We start from the raw sequence: 14,714 nt of genomic DNA, 5'->3' as shown, positions 1-14,714 counted from the left end.
GCTATTGGCCTATAATTGGAGAATTCAGTAGAGCTGCCTCCTTTGTGAAGTGGGATTACATAGGATATTTTCCAGATGGTGGGAATTTTAGCTTCTACTATGGTTCGATTGATTAGTATTGAGACGGGGTAAGCAATAGCATCAGCTGATTTTTGTAGGTACTCGGCAGGGAGTTGATCAGCAGAAAGTGTAGTGGGTTTTAATTTTTTGATCAAGGTACGGATAAGTGAAGTGGCGACTGGTTGGAAGCTGAACGCAAGTAGGTTTCTAGGGGTGCTACTTTCAGGACCAGGGCAGCTAGGAGGTAGTTGGCTAGCTAGGGCTTGAATTGTCTCAGTAAAGAATTGGTTAAAACTATCAGAAACATCTTCAGGGGTTTTATCAATAGCAGTAGCAGGGATTGGGGTTGAAGTTTATCCGGGATGTAGTAGATTATTTAAACCTGCCCAAAACTTCTGAGGGTTATTTTAATTTAATGTCTGTAAATTACAGTATTATTGTTTTTTGTCTTGTAAAATTGATTTTTTGGTTTCGTTCCTGGATTGCCTGTATTTTATGTTATCTTGAGGGTCTTTAGAAGAACGCCATAAAGCCCATGCTTTATTTCTAAGGGTAATTTTGAGTTTAGACTCTATAGAAAGCCATGGTGCAGTTTTTGCCTTGGTTCTCTTTGAATGAACAGGTGCATGCAAATCAAGGATCTCAAGGAATTTGTTGTTAAAGTATGCTACTGCTTCCTCTAAGGGGAGGTATTTTAGAATAGACCAATTACATGAGTTTAGTTCTTGTTGGAATTTGGCAGGGTCAAAGTTTTTGTTTCTAATCTTTCTGAGTAAGGGTTGTTGGGAATTAATGGTTTTGTGCTTATTTACATATGTGAGAAGGTGATCACTTAGGCCATTAAGGAGGGTACCAGAGGTGTACAGTTGGGGGTGACTGTTTATGAGTACCCAGTCAAGTATACTTTCTTTTTGGTTAGGTTTACCTATCCTGGTAGGGGTGGATATGATTTGTGTAAATGCATGCAGGTTAATATGGGTGGTTGGGGATTCTGAGGAACAGGTGCCCAGTCTATGTTAAAGTCTCCAAGTAGTAGGGTTTCTTGGGGGTAGTGACATGATAGCCAGTGCAGGATATCTTCAAATGTAGATATATTGTTACCTGGGGGAATGTACATACAGATGATATTAATGCATTTATTTTTATTAAGTTGTAATTTGGTGGCAAGAATCTCTAATTTATTAATCTGAGGAGGTTGTATTACATCTATGGTGACATTCAACTCAGATTTATAGAGTACAGCTACCCCACCCCCCTTCCTCGAAGCACGATCCAGCCTGTGTATGTTGTACCCAGGTGGTAACACATCATTGTCTTTAGTGTTAGGTTTTAACCAGGTTTCAGATAAACAGAGAATCTCAGGGGAGTGGACATCCAGACGTGCATGCAATTCATGTACCTTGTTATTAATGCTACTAATATTGAGATGACAGACTAGGGGAGAGTTAGTTGGCCTATTAATTGTAGGTTTGTAGCTTAGATTACAAGTAGAGGGGGTATGTGTATCTGAAGTGAGTGGGCCAGGGTTGGGGTGAATATCACCACCAAGTATTAGGTTGAGTCTATACTTGGTGATGAACTTCAGGAATTTGTTTATCAGTTTGTGGTAGTGTTTGGATCTAGAGCTAATGTGCCTGGGGTTGAGATGTTGATAGACTGAACAAGATGTTGGATAGGATCTGGTGCTATAAGTATGATTGAAGGTGGAAGGATTTACAGCTGGGGTGATAGTATGGCCTTTTGGGACCTGAAATCCCGTGAGAAACTGGTTTTCATACAAGGTAAGGAGGTATGGTGTGAACAAGAGGGGTAGTAAAGAGGAGTATATCATTATCTGTGATTCAGCTAGTGAGTTAAGGAACTGTTTTACCTGGTCATGCAACACCAGAAGAAAGAGTGGTGAGGTAAAGGTACTGGAAGGGGGATGGGAGAATGCCAGATGAAAGCTAATAGGTGCTATTAAAATGTAGGTAGTAGAATGGGGGTGGGTGGAATTATCCCAGATGAAAGCAGATAGGATCTAGAAAGTGGGGGAGTGGCTATAGTACTATAAATGTAGAGGTACTGGGGGCGGGAGGGAATTCGGGGCAGGGAAGGGAGTGAAGAGAGCCCGAGCGTAGCGAGGGCGAATGTAGCGGGGCTATTGCAGTATACAAGGTTTCCTAAGGTGTCCTAAAGCTATAAGGTAAGTATTACAACTCTTAACGTAAGAGTCAATTTACTTCAGTTACAGGGGAAGGAGGCAACCACTCAAGTAGAAACAAAGAGCCCTATGGCTGACCAATATGGTGACCTGCTTAATTACAAAGCACTGTAAGTGAAAGCTTAACAAATGCTTTTTGTGTGTGTAACCTACTCTGTTTAAATGTTGAGAGAAACTGATTGCAGTCCTGTAGACACCGTTTTGTAGGGAAATGTAGAGTTCAACTAGGAAAAGAGAAAAGCAGAGATTCTAGGGTAAGCATGAAGGCACCAACAGGCAGTTATTATATAATAATGCATTCAGAAAGGTTTGGTGGGGGGGTAAAGTAGCATACTTCAGAATTAACTAAGATTTATAGCTAAAAAACCTAAGCAAAAGAGCAATGCTGTAAATAAACACTTGCCAAATTTTAAAGATATACCAGAAAAACTAAATCAATTACTCACAATTGTACAACTGGAAAATTGCCAGTAAAAGCACTTCAGGTTTAGCTAGCCCAAGTTATTCAAGTCATAAAAGCACTTCTTCAATGTGTGTGTGCAAATTAAAGCATCCATAATTTTTAGCTTTATCATCTGGCAGTGGCTGGAGTCTTAGCCAACAGTACCACCGAAGGACAGAGCCAGACGAAGTAGCTTTGGTAGATACTTCCACTGCATCATAGCTGCATTTAACAGAATGATATGTCACTTGGACAGAGGAATCTAAAATGGAAGCAAGTTGGGATTTAGTGCTAGAGTCTGGAAGCTCAGAAAGGAGCTTAGTGGCTTGAAAAAAGAGGACTAAAGAATATTTAGCCACATGGGTCTAGTAGTTTACGACCTTAAAGGCCAGAGTGGCCAATGTATACATGTTTTCCCCAACCTTTCCATAACTTTTCTTTCCTTGTCCAAGGGTAGAAGGGAGGTAGAAGGCAATAGCTTAGAGGGTTTATCTGCAGCCACTGATACTGTAGCTGGGTCTGCAGAAGGGCACTTAAAGAAAAACTTACCATCCTATGGCACTTTGTAGAACCTGTTTGGCCTTTTAGGGGGGAGGAGGTTGTGAACTTGGACACTTAGATGCAGAGGAGAAAGCATCCAAGATAGCTGGAAGCACTGGAGGTACTGCAGATGGGTCTATATTATATGTTTGAAGTCTGAAAACTTACAATCTCATATGATCTACTCCATATGAACAAAGTTTTCAAACACTGAACATAAAATATAAACAAACTAAAAATAAAAAAATCTACCTGAATGCTCTATGCAGGGGGGGGGAGCAAGCCCACCTGCACCCCCACAACCCCGCTACTTAAATATACCAACTCCGAGATCACACTACATTGAAGTGAAGGGAAATATTCTCTACAGCGATCTCCGTTGAAGCATTCGATGTTTGAAAACTTCGCTCATATGTCGAGCATATGAGATTCGAAGTTTTCAAACTTCAAACTTATAATATAGACCCCTGCAGATGGGGATAGAGAATTCATCTGTAAAAGATCATATAATCTTTTTTGTATATCTGAAACTTAAGAGCAGTCCCACTTGAAAAAATCTCTCATTTTCACAATGGTCTCTCCAAAGGTAATATCTTCCCCTGCAGAATTGCTTCCATTTGATTCCTCCTCTGAGGAAGTATATCCCAGTGGAGAAGACATCCGGACAGAGTATGCCAGAGACTCCTCCCCAAAAGAATCATCCTAATCACAGAAATCCTCAATTCTGATCCTTTTTTGAGGCGAAACTAGAGAAAGGGAAGGAGAAGGAAGAGAAACCCCTGTGGATAGCCTAATGACCATGAAGGCATTAAACAGTCCTTATGAAAAGACTTGTCAATCAATCAGTGCTCTTGAGGAGAAGGAGAAGAATGCTTAGTTTTCTGTTTCTTCTTAAGTGAAGCACCCATACGGTGGAAGGACCAGGGAACTGATGTCGACCTGCATTTAATAATACAGCTAGGGACCTGTTTACGAACCAGGATTTGTATAATGCCTCAAGAGCCTTCAGAGATAAGCCCGGGATCCCCCCATGTCTGAAGCAGACCTCTGCATATCCTCCGAGGATGTGCTAGCAGGATGCTTTGTGGCCTCCACAAGAGTACCCATGGAAGAATCACCAGCTACCTCCAAACAGGTCTCCAGGCCAACATCGGCCTCGGAGGGAGATGTCCGGAACTGGAGCAGTAGCAGAAACCTCAGGCCTAGATTTCTTGGCTTTCTTAGGAACAGGCTTCCCAGAAGGACCTGATGCACTTTCCATAGCATTGCTTGCTAAATTCTTAAGACGTTGGTTCTCTAGATATAAATTAAGAGAAGTGAGATGACTATGCAGGTTCTTCAGTATAAAGGTCTTGCAAACAGCACAGGAGGTATGGTCGTGGTTAGGGCAAGAGAGAGACAGTTTGCTGAGTATTCTTATGTGGAATTTGCCTTCTACACTGACACTTGCCCCTCCTAGATGACATGTAACCTCAGCAAACAACAGTAGCATAAAAAGAATAAGACCCTCCCCCCTCCATGGGGCACTTATCTGAATCAAAATCCATAACTTTGTTGATGAGCAAACGACTAGAGAAGACGTTCAGACTGGTGGCAGAAAAGTTCTGAGGATGGTATGTGCCAACATCTGCTATACACCTGATGTCACTTTATGACCGATGTTGGAAGGGATTCTAAGTGCAACGTCGGACGTACCTTACAGTAGCTTTAGACTTTTTGTATACTGGCCGGACATTCAGAGCAGCCTGTGGCAGACACCCTCATGTTATGAATACTGAAATATATGAATAGGATACTGTACAGTTGTGTAAAATCTAACCATAATGGTAGATGTCCTTCTATTCACTGTTGCAGTATTCCTTACAATGGGGATCCCCTGCCAAAAGCGGCCCAACGTACAACCAGTATACTAAAGCTTTCAGGTTGCTAAAGGTACAATGTACATCACATGCACATGTAGAGCGTAGGGCATACAGGTGACATTGGAAGCACCATCCTCAGAAATAAGAGCCCTCATAGGAAAGCCCAGTCCAAGCATTAGAGAGGTACCAGGCACATCTAGAAAGGAAAAGAACCAGGGAGGGAAGGGAGGGGGACAGTGAATACTGCAACAGTGAAGAGAAGGGCATCTACCATTATGGTAAGATTTTACACAACTGCACTATGTCCTTCCAATTCCCTGTTGCAGTATTTCTTACAATAGGGAGAGTGCAAAAGCTCATGAAGAAGACAGGGAGGAGGAAGGACCAGCAGATCCATCTAGGAACCCATGAAAAATGACCCTAGCAAAACCAGCTCAAGCCCTGGATATTACATCTAACTTTTAGTGCTTAGTAAAACTATGCACAGAAGTCTAGGCAGCTGCTAACCCCGTGAAAAAACCACCAGAAGAAGCCACAACTCTAACAGAATGAGCCTTAACTGAAGAAGGAAGTCTCTTGCCATGAAAAAAAATAACAAAAATAAATGGCTTTAGATACCTAATAATAAATAGTTTGCTTGGAAACAGCTAATCCCAAAGATCTAGCATGAAAGAAAACAAAAAGCTGATCAGATTTGGGGCAAGCTTTGGTCTTATCCAAATAAAATCTGAGTTGCCTATGCACATCCAAACTGTGCAAAACCTTCTCACTAGCAGATTGCGGAGAAGGGAAAAAAGTGGACAGATTAATAGACTGATTAAGAGAAAACTCATTCACCACTTTGAGCATAAAAGAAGGATTAGTATGATGGGACACCATGTCCTTATAGAAAACTAAAAAAAGGGAATAGCTATAAGGGCTTGAAGCTCAGACATCCATCTGGCAGAAGAAAGGGCCAACAAAAGAACAGTCTTACAAGAACAATGAGTCAATTTCTCCACAACAAAATTAAGGTGCTAGGAAGGAGGGACCTTAAATGAAAACCTTAAATGAGACCCTTTTAGGGGGCACCTGACATCTGGGGCAAGAAAAAGTAAAGAAGATGGCGTCGGCTGCTTCTTTTATACCCCTGTTGACCTGACGTCAGGGAAGGGGCGATGACAGCCGACGCATGACCCAGGACTTTGGAATTCAGGCCGACTGAGGGCAACCTGCCAGCAGGATTACCCAAATGTAATGACTGCAACAATGAATACACTCGAACATCTACATTTATGGTAAGTGTACTTTTTCGTTTCCTTCATCCCCTCCCTCTGCAGTATCTTCCTCATGTTAATACACAGTCTGCAGTTAGTATGACAGACATATTTATCAGCAGTGTCTCACTTCCATGATGTCCTCCTTCATTAGCATTGTATTTTCTGTTTCGTACCATCACTTTTTTTTGGGGGGGGGGGTTATAGTTATTACCTATAAATAGAGACTGTCATGTTTTTTTGCTAATTCCCTGATTTCCTTCAAAAATTTTTCTTTTCCACCCATTGTTTGCTATGCTGAAGATGGTAAAACTATATTAGCTTACTCAGAGCAATAGCTCATCTGGCAACCTCTCAATCCAAAGTTGAACAAAAAACAAAAGAGAGGTTGTTACATCCTATAACTGTACATTTGTAACAAGTACCTTGAATTCCCCTTGGGTGAATGAAGTGTTGGGTTTCATTTCTGAAATCACAATGTTCTCCTGGTTTTGTAAATGAATGCTTGTTTTGCATTCGCCCAGAACCTGCATCTGTTGATGTTGTCCCCTAATGTCTTTTGCCCAATGTAACCTCTCCTTTCACCCCACCCTAGTCTGGAATTTCCTTATAGTAAAAAATAATTTTGTTAAAAAAGAAGACCATGAAGAGCAGTTTGTTTACTCACTTTTAAGATGGAGTGTATGGTGGAGAGAGATTGTGTCTAAACCTCCCTGTATAACAGAAGAAATAATAAGAAGCTGGTCATAAGGTCTTCCCAAAGCCAGTTGGGACATTTCAAAGTCAATGGTTAGAGGAGAGAAATTAAGGAACAGAGGTTTTTGACCAAGAATGCTTCATGTTAATAGTAGAAAAGAGGGCTAAGAGAAAATGCTAGAGGCAGTATTAAGTACAGCTGAAGCCCTTGAGGTATTAAAAGGAAGGAGAGCATTGAGTAATAGCAACCATATGATTTGCTGTCTAGTCAGCAACAGGAAGGCCTGAAGTAAAGACGGAAGGTTTGGGACTTTAGAGTTGTGAGTTGCTACAATAGATTGCTTGAACGTGGCTTGGAGAATTAATCAAGTGTGTAGATTGTAGGAGACAAATATGTAGTATGGGAGTGTATGTCAAAAAGATTGCTTGTGGCTGGGAATGCTAACAGATGAAGAAGAAGGCAGCCATTGTGGCTCAAACAAAAAAGTAACATCTGTAATAAGGGGCATAGAAAGGACTTTCAGGTTGTGAAGGAGCAATGGACACAGGTTCAGAAACTGCTGTGAATAGTTAATGAAGACATACACTAGGGAAGCCAAAGGGGCCAAACTGTGTGTGAAAAATGTAATAAAAGAAATGAAGCTGAGAAAAATATTCACCACTATGTTGTGGAAAGACTGCTGCGGTGGTGGTGCTGCGGTAGTGTTGTTGCCTCACAGTTAGACGTTGCACGTTCGATTCTCAGTTAGAGCATCTTCTGTATGTCGACATGCGTGAATGGGCATTCCTTCGTTGAAGGTTGTGCATTAGGCCCGGCAAGCCAGCATGTAAAAATCTACTGCCAATCATTAGCGGACCGGAGTTCCGCTGTGGCGACCCCTAACCGGGAAAAGCCGAAAGACACAATGTTGTGGAAAGACTGAAGGCAGGAAGAGAAATCAGTGTGCTGAAGAATATGTGAATTAAGTGGCTGCTAAAGAAAATGAAGGAGAGAAGGGTGCCAGTATGGGAAGAAGACATGAGATTGGATGGAGGACACTGGACAGATTCATAGGTAGGTACTAGGCTATTGGCACTAGGGCCTATATAAGACTAGCCAAATGGTACCCTGGCTTTTGCCACCCCAAAAAATAATTTTCATGTGCCCGTGTCAAGCAGAGCCACAGAAGTGATCCCCGGGGTGAATTTCCTATCTCCCATCCAATCATCAAGATTTTTCTTGAATAGTGCTGATGAGGAGCTTTGTTTGATATAGATAGGTAGTTGTTCCAGAGTATGGAAAGTCTCTGGGACAGGAATCTATCCTTCCATCATGTTCTGTTTATTGTGGTGACAAGGTTTAGGTCCCTAGAGCGTGTAGCTCAGAGGGATTGGGATTTTTTTTACGTGGAGCATGTCCAACAGCTCTGGGTTTGACATATCTTTGTATGTTAGACAGAGATTGCCTCTGAGTAGGCGATATGCGACAGAGTAAAGCTGGAGTTTTTTGAGACGGTCTGCGTAGGGCATCTGTTTGAAGCCGGTAATCCTCTTTGTGAGGTATTTCTGTGGCCTTTCTGGTTGTCGTAGATGTCTTGTGAGGTACATATCAAAAGGGGCGTTGTACTCTATAATGGGTCTAATGAGTAATGAGTAGAGGGGAACAATGAACTCTTTTTTCCTGGATGAGAAACCTTTTATTTGTCAAAAAAAAGAAATTTAAAAAAAAAAGAAACCTTTTATGATGAGGTGTGCCATGTAGAAGGATTTCCTGACTACTGTGGTGATGTGATTATCAAAGGTGAGACTGTTGTCCACCTGTGTCCCAAGGTCTCTTATCACACTTTTGATGTTAAGTAGACTACCACCTATGTGGTAGTTTATGGGTACAGAGTTTTTACCAAAAGGGATGACAATGCACTTGTTGGCATTGTGCTTGAGGCCATGGCTTTGACACCAGACATCTGTTTCAGTGAGGCCCTTTTGTAGGATGTCCACATCATTAGGAGTTTTGATTATGGCTCCTAGTTTTCAGTCATCTGTAAACTTTGTTAGCCAAAGACCTTCTGTGTGAGCCTGTACTTCAGAGAAGTAGATACCAAACAGGAGAGGACCTAGGACTGAACCCTGTGGTACTCCACTTGTCACTGATCTAAAGTTGGATTTAGAGTCTGCTATTTTCACAGTGTGGGTTCTGTCAGTGAGCCAGTTGGCAACCCATCTTGTGACAGAGGGATTTATGTCTAGTTTAGTGAGTTTATCTATAATTCCAGAGTGGGGGATGGTGTCGAAAGCCTTGGCGAGATCTAGATAGGCTGTGTGAACCACCTTACCATCATCTACGGCTTTGGTGACCGCTTCAAAGAAGTCTGTCAGGTTTAGGAGACATGATCTGCCTTTTACAAACCCGAACTGGGTGAGGTCCAGAGTTTGGAAAGAATTGCTGATAGAACTTTAGTGTGAGAATGCACAGGGACCAGAAAGACTGCTGCCGGGTATACTCGGGAAGCTAGCAACAGTTCTGGTGGATCCCCCTCAAAGACCTTTTCAGTAAATCCCTAATGGATGGGTAGTCCTAAAATATGGAGAGATGCCATTATGGATCCACTGCAAAAGAACTGGCACAAGAGTATGCCTGACCTAACTGCTAGAGAAACTCTTACAGAGTCTTTTGATGGGAAGGCTAGCAGTATTAACAATAAAAAAACAAACTGGTTCCCAGCTAATCAAAGAGCAGACATGCTCATAGGATCATAACTGTTCATACTTCTACGTCAACATACTGTCTCTCTCCTTTAACCTCAGAACTAAAAAGACATACCCCACATGCATAAACATGAAGCACTCGGGGCATAAAATAGAAATTCCACAATCCAAGCTACGTATCTGACCATGCATTCTTAATTCTCAGGACGGAACTGTGGGAGTCCCTCCCACTTGGAATAAGAGGATGAGTTTTAAATTTCAAGATGTTCATCGTGCATACATCTGCAGTCATAACAGATGGGTTATCCTGCCGTCAGGCGGGTCCTCGGTCGGCCGAATTCCAAAGTCTAGGTCCAGCGTCGTTTGTCGTCGCTTCTTCCCTGACGTCAGTGCAGCAGGGGTATAAAAGAGGCAGCCGACACCATATTCTTCAGTCTTTCTTGCCGCGCGGTGCCCGAAGCAAGTGCCGGTCGGCCAGCTCCTGAGATTTACGAAAGTATTTCAGCCAAAGTCTTCTTGAAAGCTAAGTACCCCATTGGGGAAACTTTTCTTGCCTCAGACCGATGTCAGACAAAGTTAATAATTGCATTTCTTGTGGGAAGCAAATACCGCATAAGGATTTCCACTCTTTCTGTATACATTGCTTAGGCCCAGACCACGACGTCTCAGCCTGCCGTTTCTGTGCTAGATTCAATTAATGCACTATTAAGCGTCGGGCGGAGTTCGCCCTTCACTTTTTCGGCAAAAAATTTAATTATATTATGTTGTCGGATACTCCGACTCCAGTTTTGAGCAAAAAACACAAAGATAAGGACCGACATACGAGGTCCGCACCACCTACTGAAACCACGCTAAGGCCGACTACCGGTTCTCCGGTACTCAGCGAGGCACCTACGCAGCCCCTGACTACCGATGACAATGCATTACCGGTGTCTTAAGTACCCGAGGTCACAGGCTCCTCGACCCCCATTCCTACTACAGATCCCGACGCCACTCCTGGTGGGGAAACTCAGATTTTAGACAGGCCTGCCATTTCTCAAGGGGTCTTCAGGCCTTCCTCCTTCTCTATTAAAGCCTTCACTAAATCTAAAGCAGCCATGAAAACCAAAAAACAAGTTTCAGCTCTCATGGACATGAAAGCAATTCAAGAGGTACCTGCAAAAGAACAAGGTCAAGGGTTTTATTCCAGACTATTCCTGGTACAAGGAAAGACAAAGATTGGAGACCTATCTTAGACCTATCCATCCTAAACACATACCTACAGGTGCCAAAATTCAAGATGCTCACATTACAGCAGCTTCTTCCCATGCTGGGCAAGGAGTCTTGGCTGGTAACATTGGACCTCAAGGAGGCATACCTGCATGTCCCTATCAGACAAGATTGCAGAAGATACCTCAGATTTCTTGCAGGTTCAACCCATTACCAATTCTCTGCATTGCCCTTTGGCTTATCTACTGCGCCCAGAGTGTTTACGAAATGCCTGGCATCAGTAATCGCCTTCTGCAAACTACAAGGGATACAAATCTACCCATATCTGGACGACTGCCTGATCCAAGCGGACAGCAAGGACATACTACTGCAGCACCTGGCGTTTGTAATAAAACTGTTGAACTTCCTGGGATACACAGTCAACAAAAAGAAATCAAAACTAATACCCTCTCAACAAATAATTTTCCTGGGTGCCAGCTTGAATACAACCACCCAGATGGCCTACCTCACGCCAGACAAGCAAGGGCAACTGTCTCAATACTTCAGAAAAATGGCAACTTACACCAGGCTAACTGCAAGGAAAGTCCTGCAGGCTCTGGGATTCATGGCATCTTGCATCCTACTAATCCCATGTGCAAAGCTGCATATGAGGAAACTTCAATGGTACCTGAAAAACTTATGGTCTCAACACAGCCACAGCTTGGAAGCAATTATACCACTCATTCCATGCCTTCAAAAGGAATTTTTGTGGTGGACTCCAGCTTGCCAAAGAAACACAGGTCTTCCTTTCTGTGTACCTCAAGCAACTCAAATCATCACAACAGACGCCTCAGACTACGCCTGGGGAGCACACATGACAGATCAGTGCATTCAGGAAAATGGACCCGAAAAGAGAAGCACCTTCACATCAACCAAAAGGAAATGCTAGCCGTGCAAAAGGCTATTATGACCTTCAAAGACCTACTGCATCCAGGCCAGCTATTGATAAGGACAGACAACACCACAGTGATGTGGTACATAAACAAACAGGGGGGAACTCATTCATACCCCCTGTGCAGGCAAGCCATGACCCTGTGGAACACAGCACTGGAATTGCAAATTCAACTACAGGCACAATTCCTGCCAGGGAAGGAAAACACACTGGCAGACAACCTAAGCAGAAATATGACAGATCCGCACGAATGGAAGTTGCATCCTCAAGTTTTCACAAAGATAACTCAGGCATGGGGACAGCCAGACATAGATCTCTTTGCTGCCCACAGAAATTGCCAGTTGAAAAAATTTTGTTCAAGGAGCTATCATCCACAGGCCTGGAAAGTGGACGCACTTTCCATCAATTGGGCAACATTGACAGTCTATGCCTTCCCGCCTCTTCCTCTGCTGCCCAAAGTTCTATTAAAAGCCAGAGCAGAGAGGCCAAAAATGATTCTCATTGCTCCAGACTGGCAAAGACAACACTGGTATCCGCTCCTGAAGAGCCTGACACATTCCCCACCATGAATCCTACCTCTAGTCCCTCTTCTGTTGTCCCAGCACAACTACAAAACCCTTCACAGCAATCTCAAAACTCTAAATCTAGCTGCATGGAGAATTCCTTGATTTCCCAACAGTTTCTCCTCTCCAAGGAGGTGCAGGATGTCATCTTGGAGGCCAGAAGACCCTCTACAAGAAAGGCCTACTCCACCAAATGGAAGCGATTTTGTGCCTGGAATCAAGAAAAGGGACAGAATCCTTGGGTAATAAATATACGTCAAATTTTACAGTACCAAGCTGAGATGTTAAACAATGGACTTTCCTTCTCCTCCATCAAGATCCACGCTTCAGCCATTTCTGCACAATACAACACAGATCCTCCTTTATTCTCTCACCCTCTCAAGGCAGTTCCTCAGAGGGGCAAAGAATATAAAACCCCAAGGAAACCACCAGTCCCTGCTTGGGACCTCAACTTCGTACCCTTCCTCCCTTCGAGCCAGCTTCTTCTTGTCATGGAAAACAGCCTTTCTTCTGGCTATCACCTCAGCACGCAGGGTTTCGGAGCTACAGGCCCTCATGGCTGTGCAACCATTCATCATTTTCCATCAGGACAGAGTTTCCTTACGAACCAACCCTACCTTTATGCCAAAGGTAGTATCCAGTGTAGCTTTGAGTCAGACTATCCACTTACCTACCTTTTATCCTAATCCACAAAACAAAGGGGAAAGACTACTACATTCCTTGGACATTCACAGACAACTTTGTTACTATTTGGACAGAACAAAGCAATTCAGGAAATCTGAGCAACTCTTTGTGTCCTATGCAGCAGGTGCTCAGGGAAAGGCTATTTTCAAACAGACAATTTCAAAGTGGATAGCCCACTGCATACGCTTTCGTTACTCTTTTCATGGAAAAACTGTGCCTGCATGCATCAGATCCCACTCCTCCAGAGCCACAGCTACCTCTGCAGCCTTCCTCAGGGGGGTCCCTACCAAGGACATTTTGGAAGCAGCCACCTGGAGTTCAGTGCACACTTTCTCCAAGCACTATCACCTCCCACTATACACAAAATCTAGAGCGGGCTTTGCCACAGCAGTCCTGCAAGGGCATCCTAGCCCCTCCTAGTTCCACTTAGTGCCTACCACCCTTACTTAGCTTTGGGATTCTACTCATCTGTTATGACTGCAGCTGTATGCACGATGAACATAGTACAGTTTTGTACCTACCATAAATGTAGATGTTCGAGTGCTCATACAGCTGCAGTCCAGGTTTCCCTCCCTCCATCCCCTCTTAGGACAGGCTTTATGACAAACACTTTTCATATAACCCTTTTTTGGGGTATTCTTTTATGGTGTATTTGCTTGCAACTACTGTTTTTTGATTTATCAACATTGCATCTTTGCATAACATTATGTTTGCCTACCTTCTGGGGGCACCTGACATCTGGGGCAAGAAAAACTGAAGAATATGGTGTTGGCTGCCTCTTTTATACCCCTGCCGCACTGACGTCAGGGAAGAAGCGACGACAACCGACGCCGGACCTAGACTTTGGAATTCGGCTGACCGAGGACCCGTCTGATGGCAGGATAACCCATCTGTTATGACTGCAGCTGTATGAGCACTCGAACATCTACATTTATGGTAGGTACAAAACTGTACTTTCTGTTCTCTGATAAAATCACATTTAATTAATTAAGCAGAATGCAGTCATTGCCCCTCAGGCCATGTCACTTAATTCTTCTTCAACTCAACCACGAAGATCATTTGCTCCTTTTCATATTTCTGATTTATTTTACTCCAGGAAACATTTGTACATGTAAAGTAATACATTGGATTTACTAAGCATCCAAAGGATTACTGTACTGTTTTATTGTCCTTTATGTGTTGTTGTATTTTTTTAAACAAGAAACATCTTTATTAATTATTACTTATGACAAAGACCGTCTTATATTTATATAAATAAAAACAAGCTATTTTGACATATTTTTAGTTGCAAACATTATACATCACATATAATCTTCTGTACAGTTTTTTTGTCCTTAGGTTCAAAGGTGTTTACTAAACTAACAACCACAAGGGCCTCTTGAAGCCTGAGCATGCATCCCAAATCTCTGACAAGTTTTCATATCCTTGATAAGTGTAAGAAGGGGCTTGGGAGATGAAACATTTACAAGCAGGGGCCTGGGAGATGAAACATTCACAGGTTCCTTTGTCCATTAGAGATATAGGTGACAAACCAGGGATGAATTTCCTGTTCCCCATTCAGTTGTCCAAGTTGCACTTGACTT

At 42.9% G+C, this 14,714-nt stretch overlaps 1 protein-coding gene and 1 pseudogene across 1 annotated transcript in view; both read right to left on the bottom strand.

Annotated features, from left to right (window-relative positions):
- HIP1 (huntingtin interacting protein 1) overlaps positions 1 to 14,714 on the bottom strand; it is a 2,554,439-nt gene that overhangs the window by 784,401 nt on the left and 1,755,324 nt on the right. The window lies entirely within an intron of this gene.
- The window catches only part of LOC122788386, a 90,399-nt pseudogene that overhangs the window by 19,979 nt on the left and 55,706 nt on the right, over positions 1 to 14,714 (bottom strand).

Source organism: Protopterus annectens, chromosome 13.part0 (genome assembly GCF_019279795.1).
Source record: "Protopterus annectens isolate FY-2018-M chromosome 13.part0, PAN1.0, whole genome shotgun sequence".
Classification (NCBI taxonomy): Eukaryota; Metazoa; Chordata; order Ceratodontiformes; family Protopteridae; genus Protopterus; species Protopterus annectens.
This window is presented reverse-complemented; position numbering and strand designations above follow the sequence as displayed.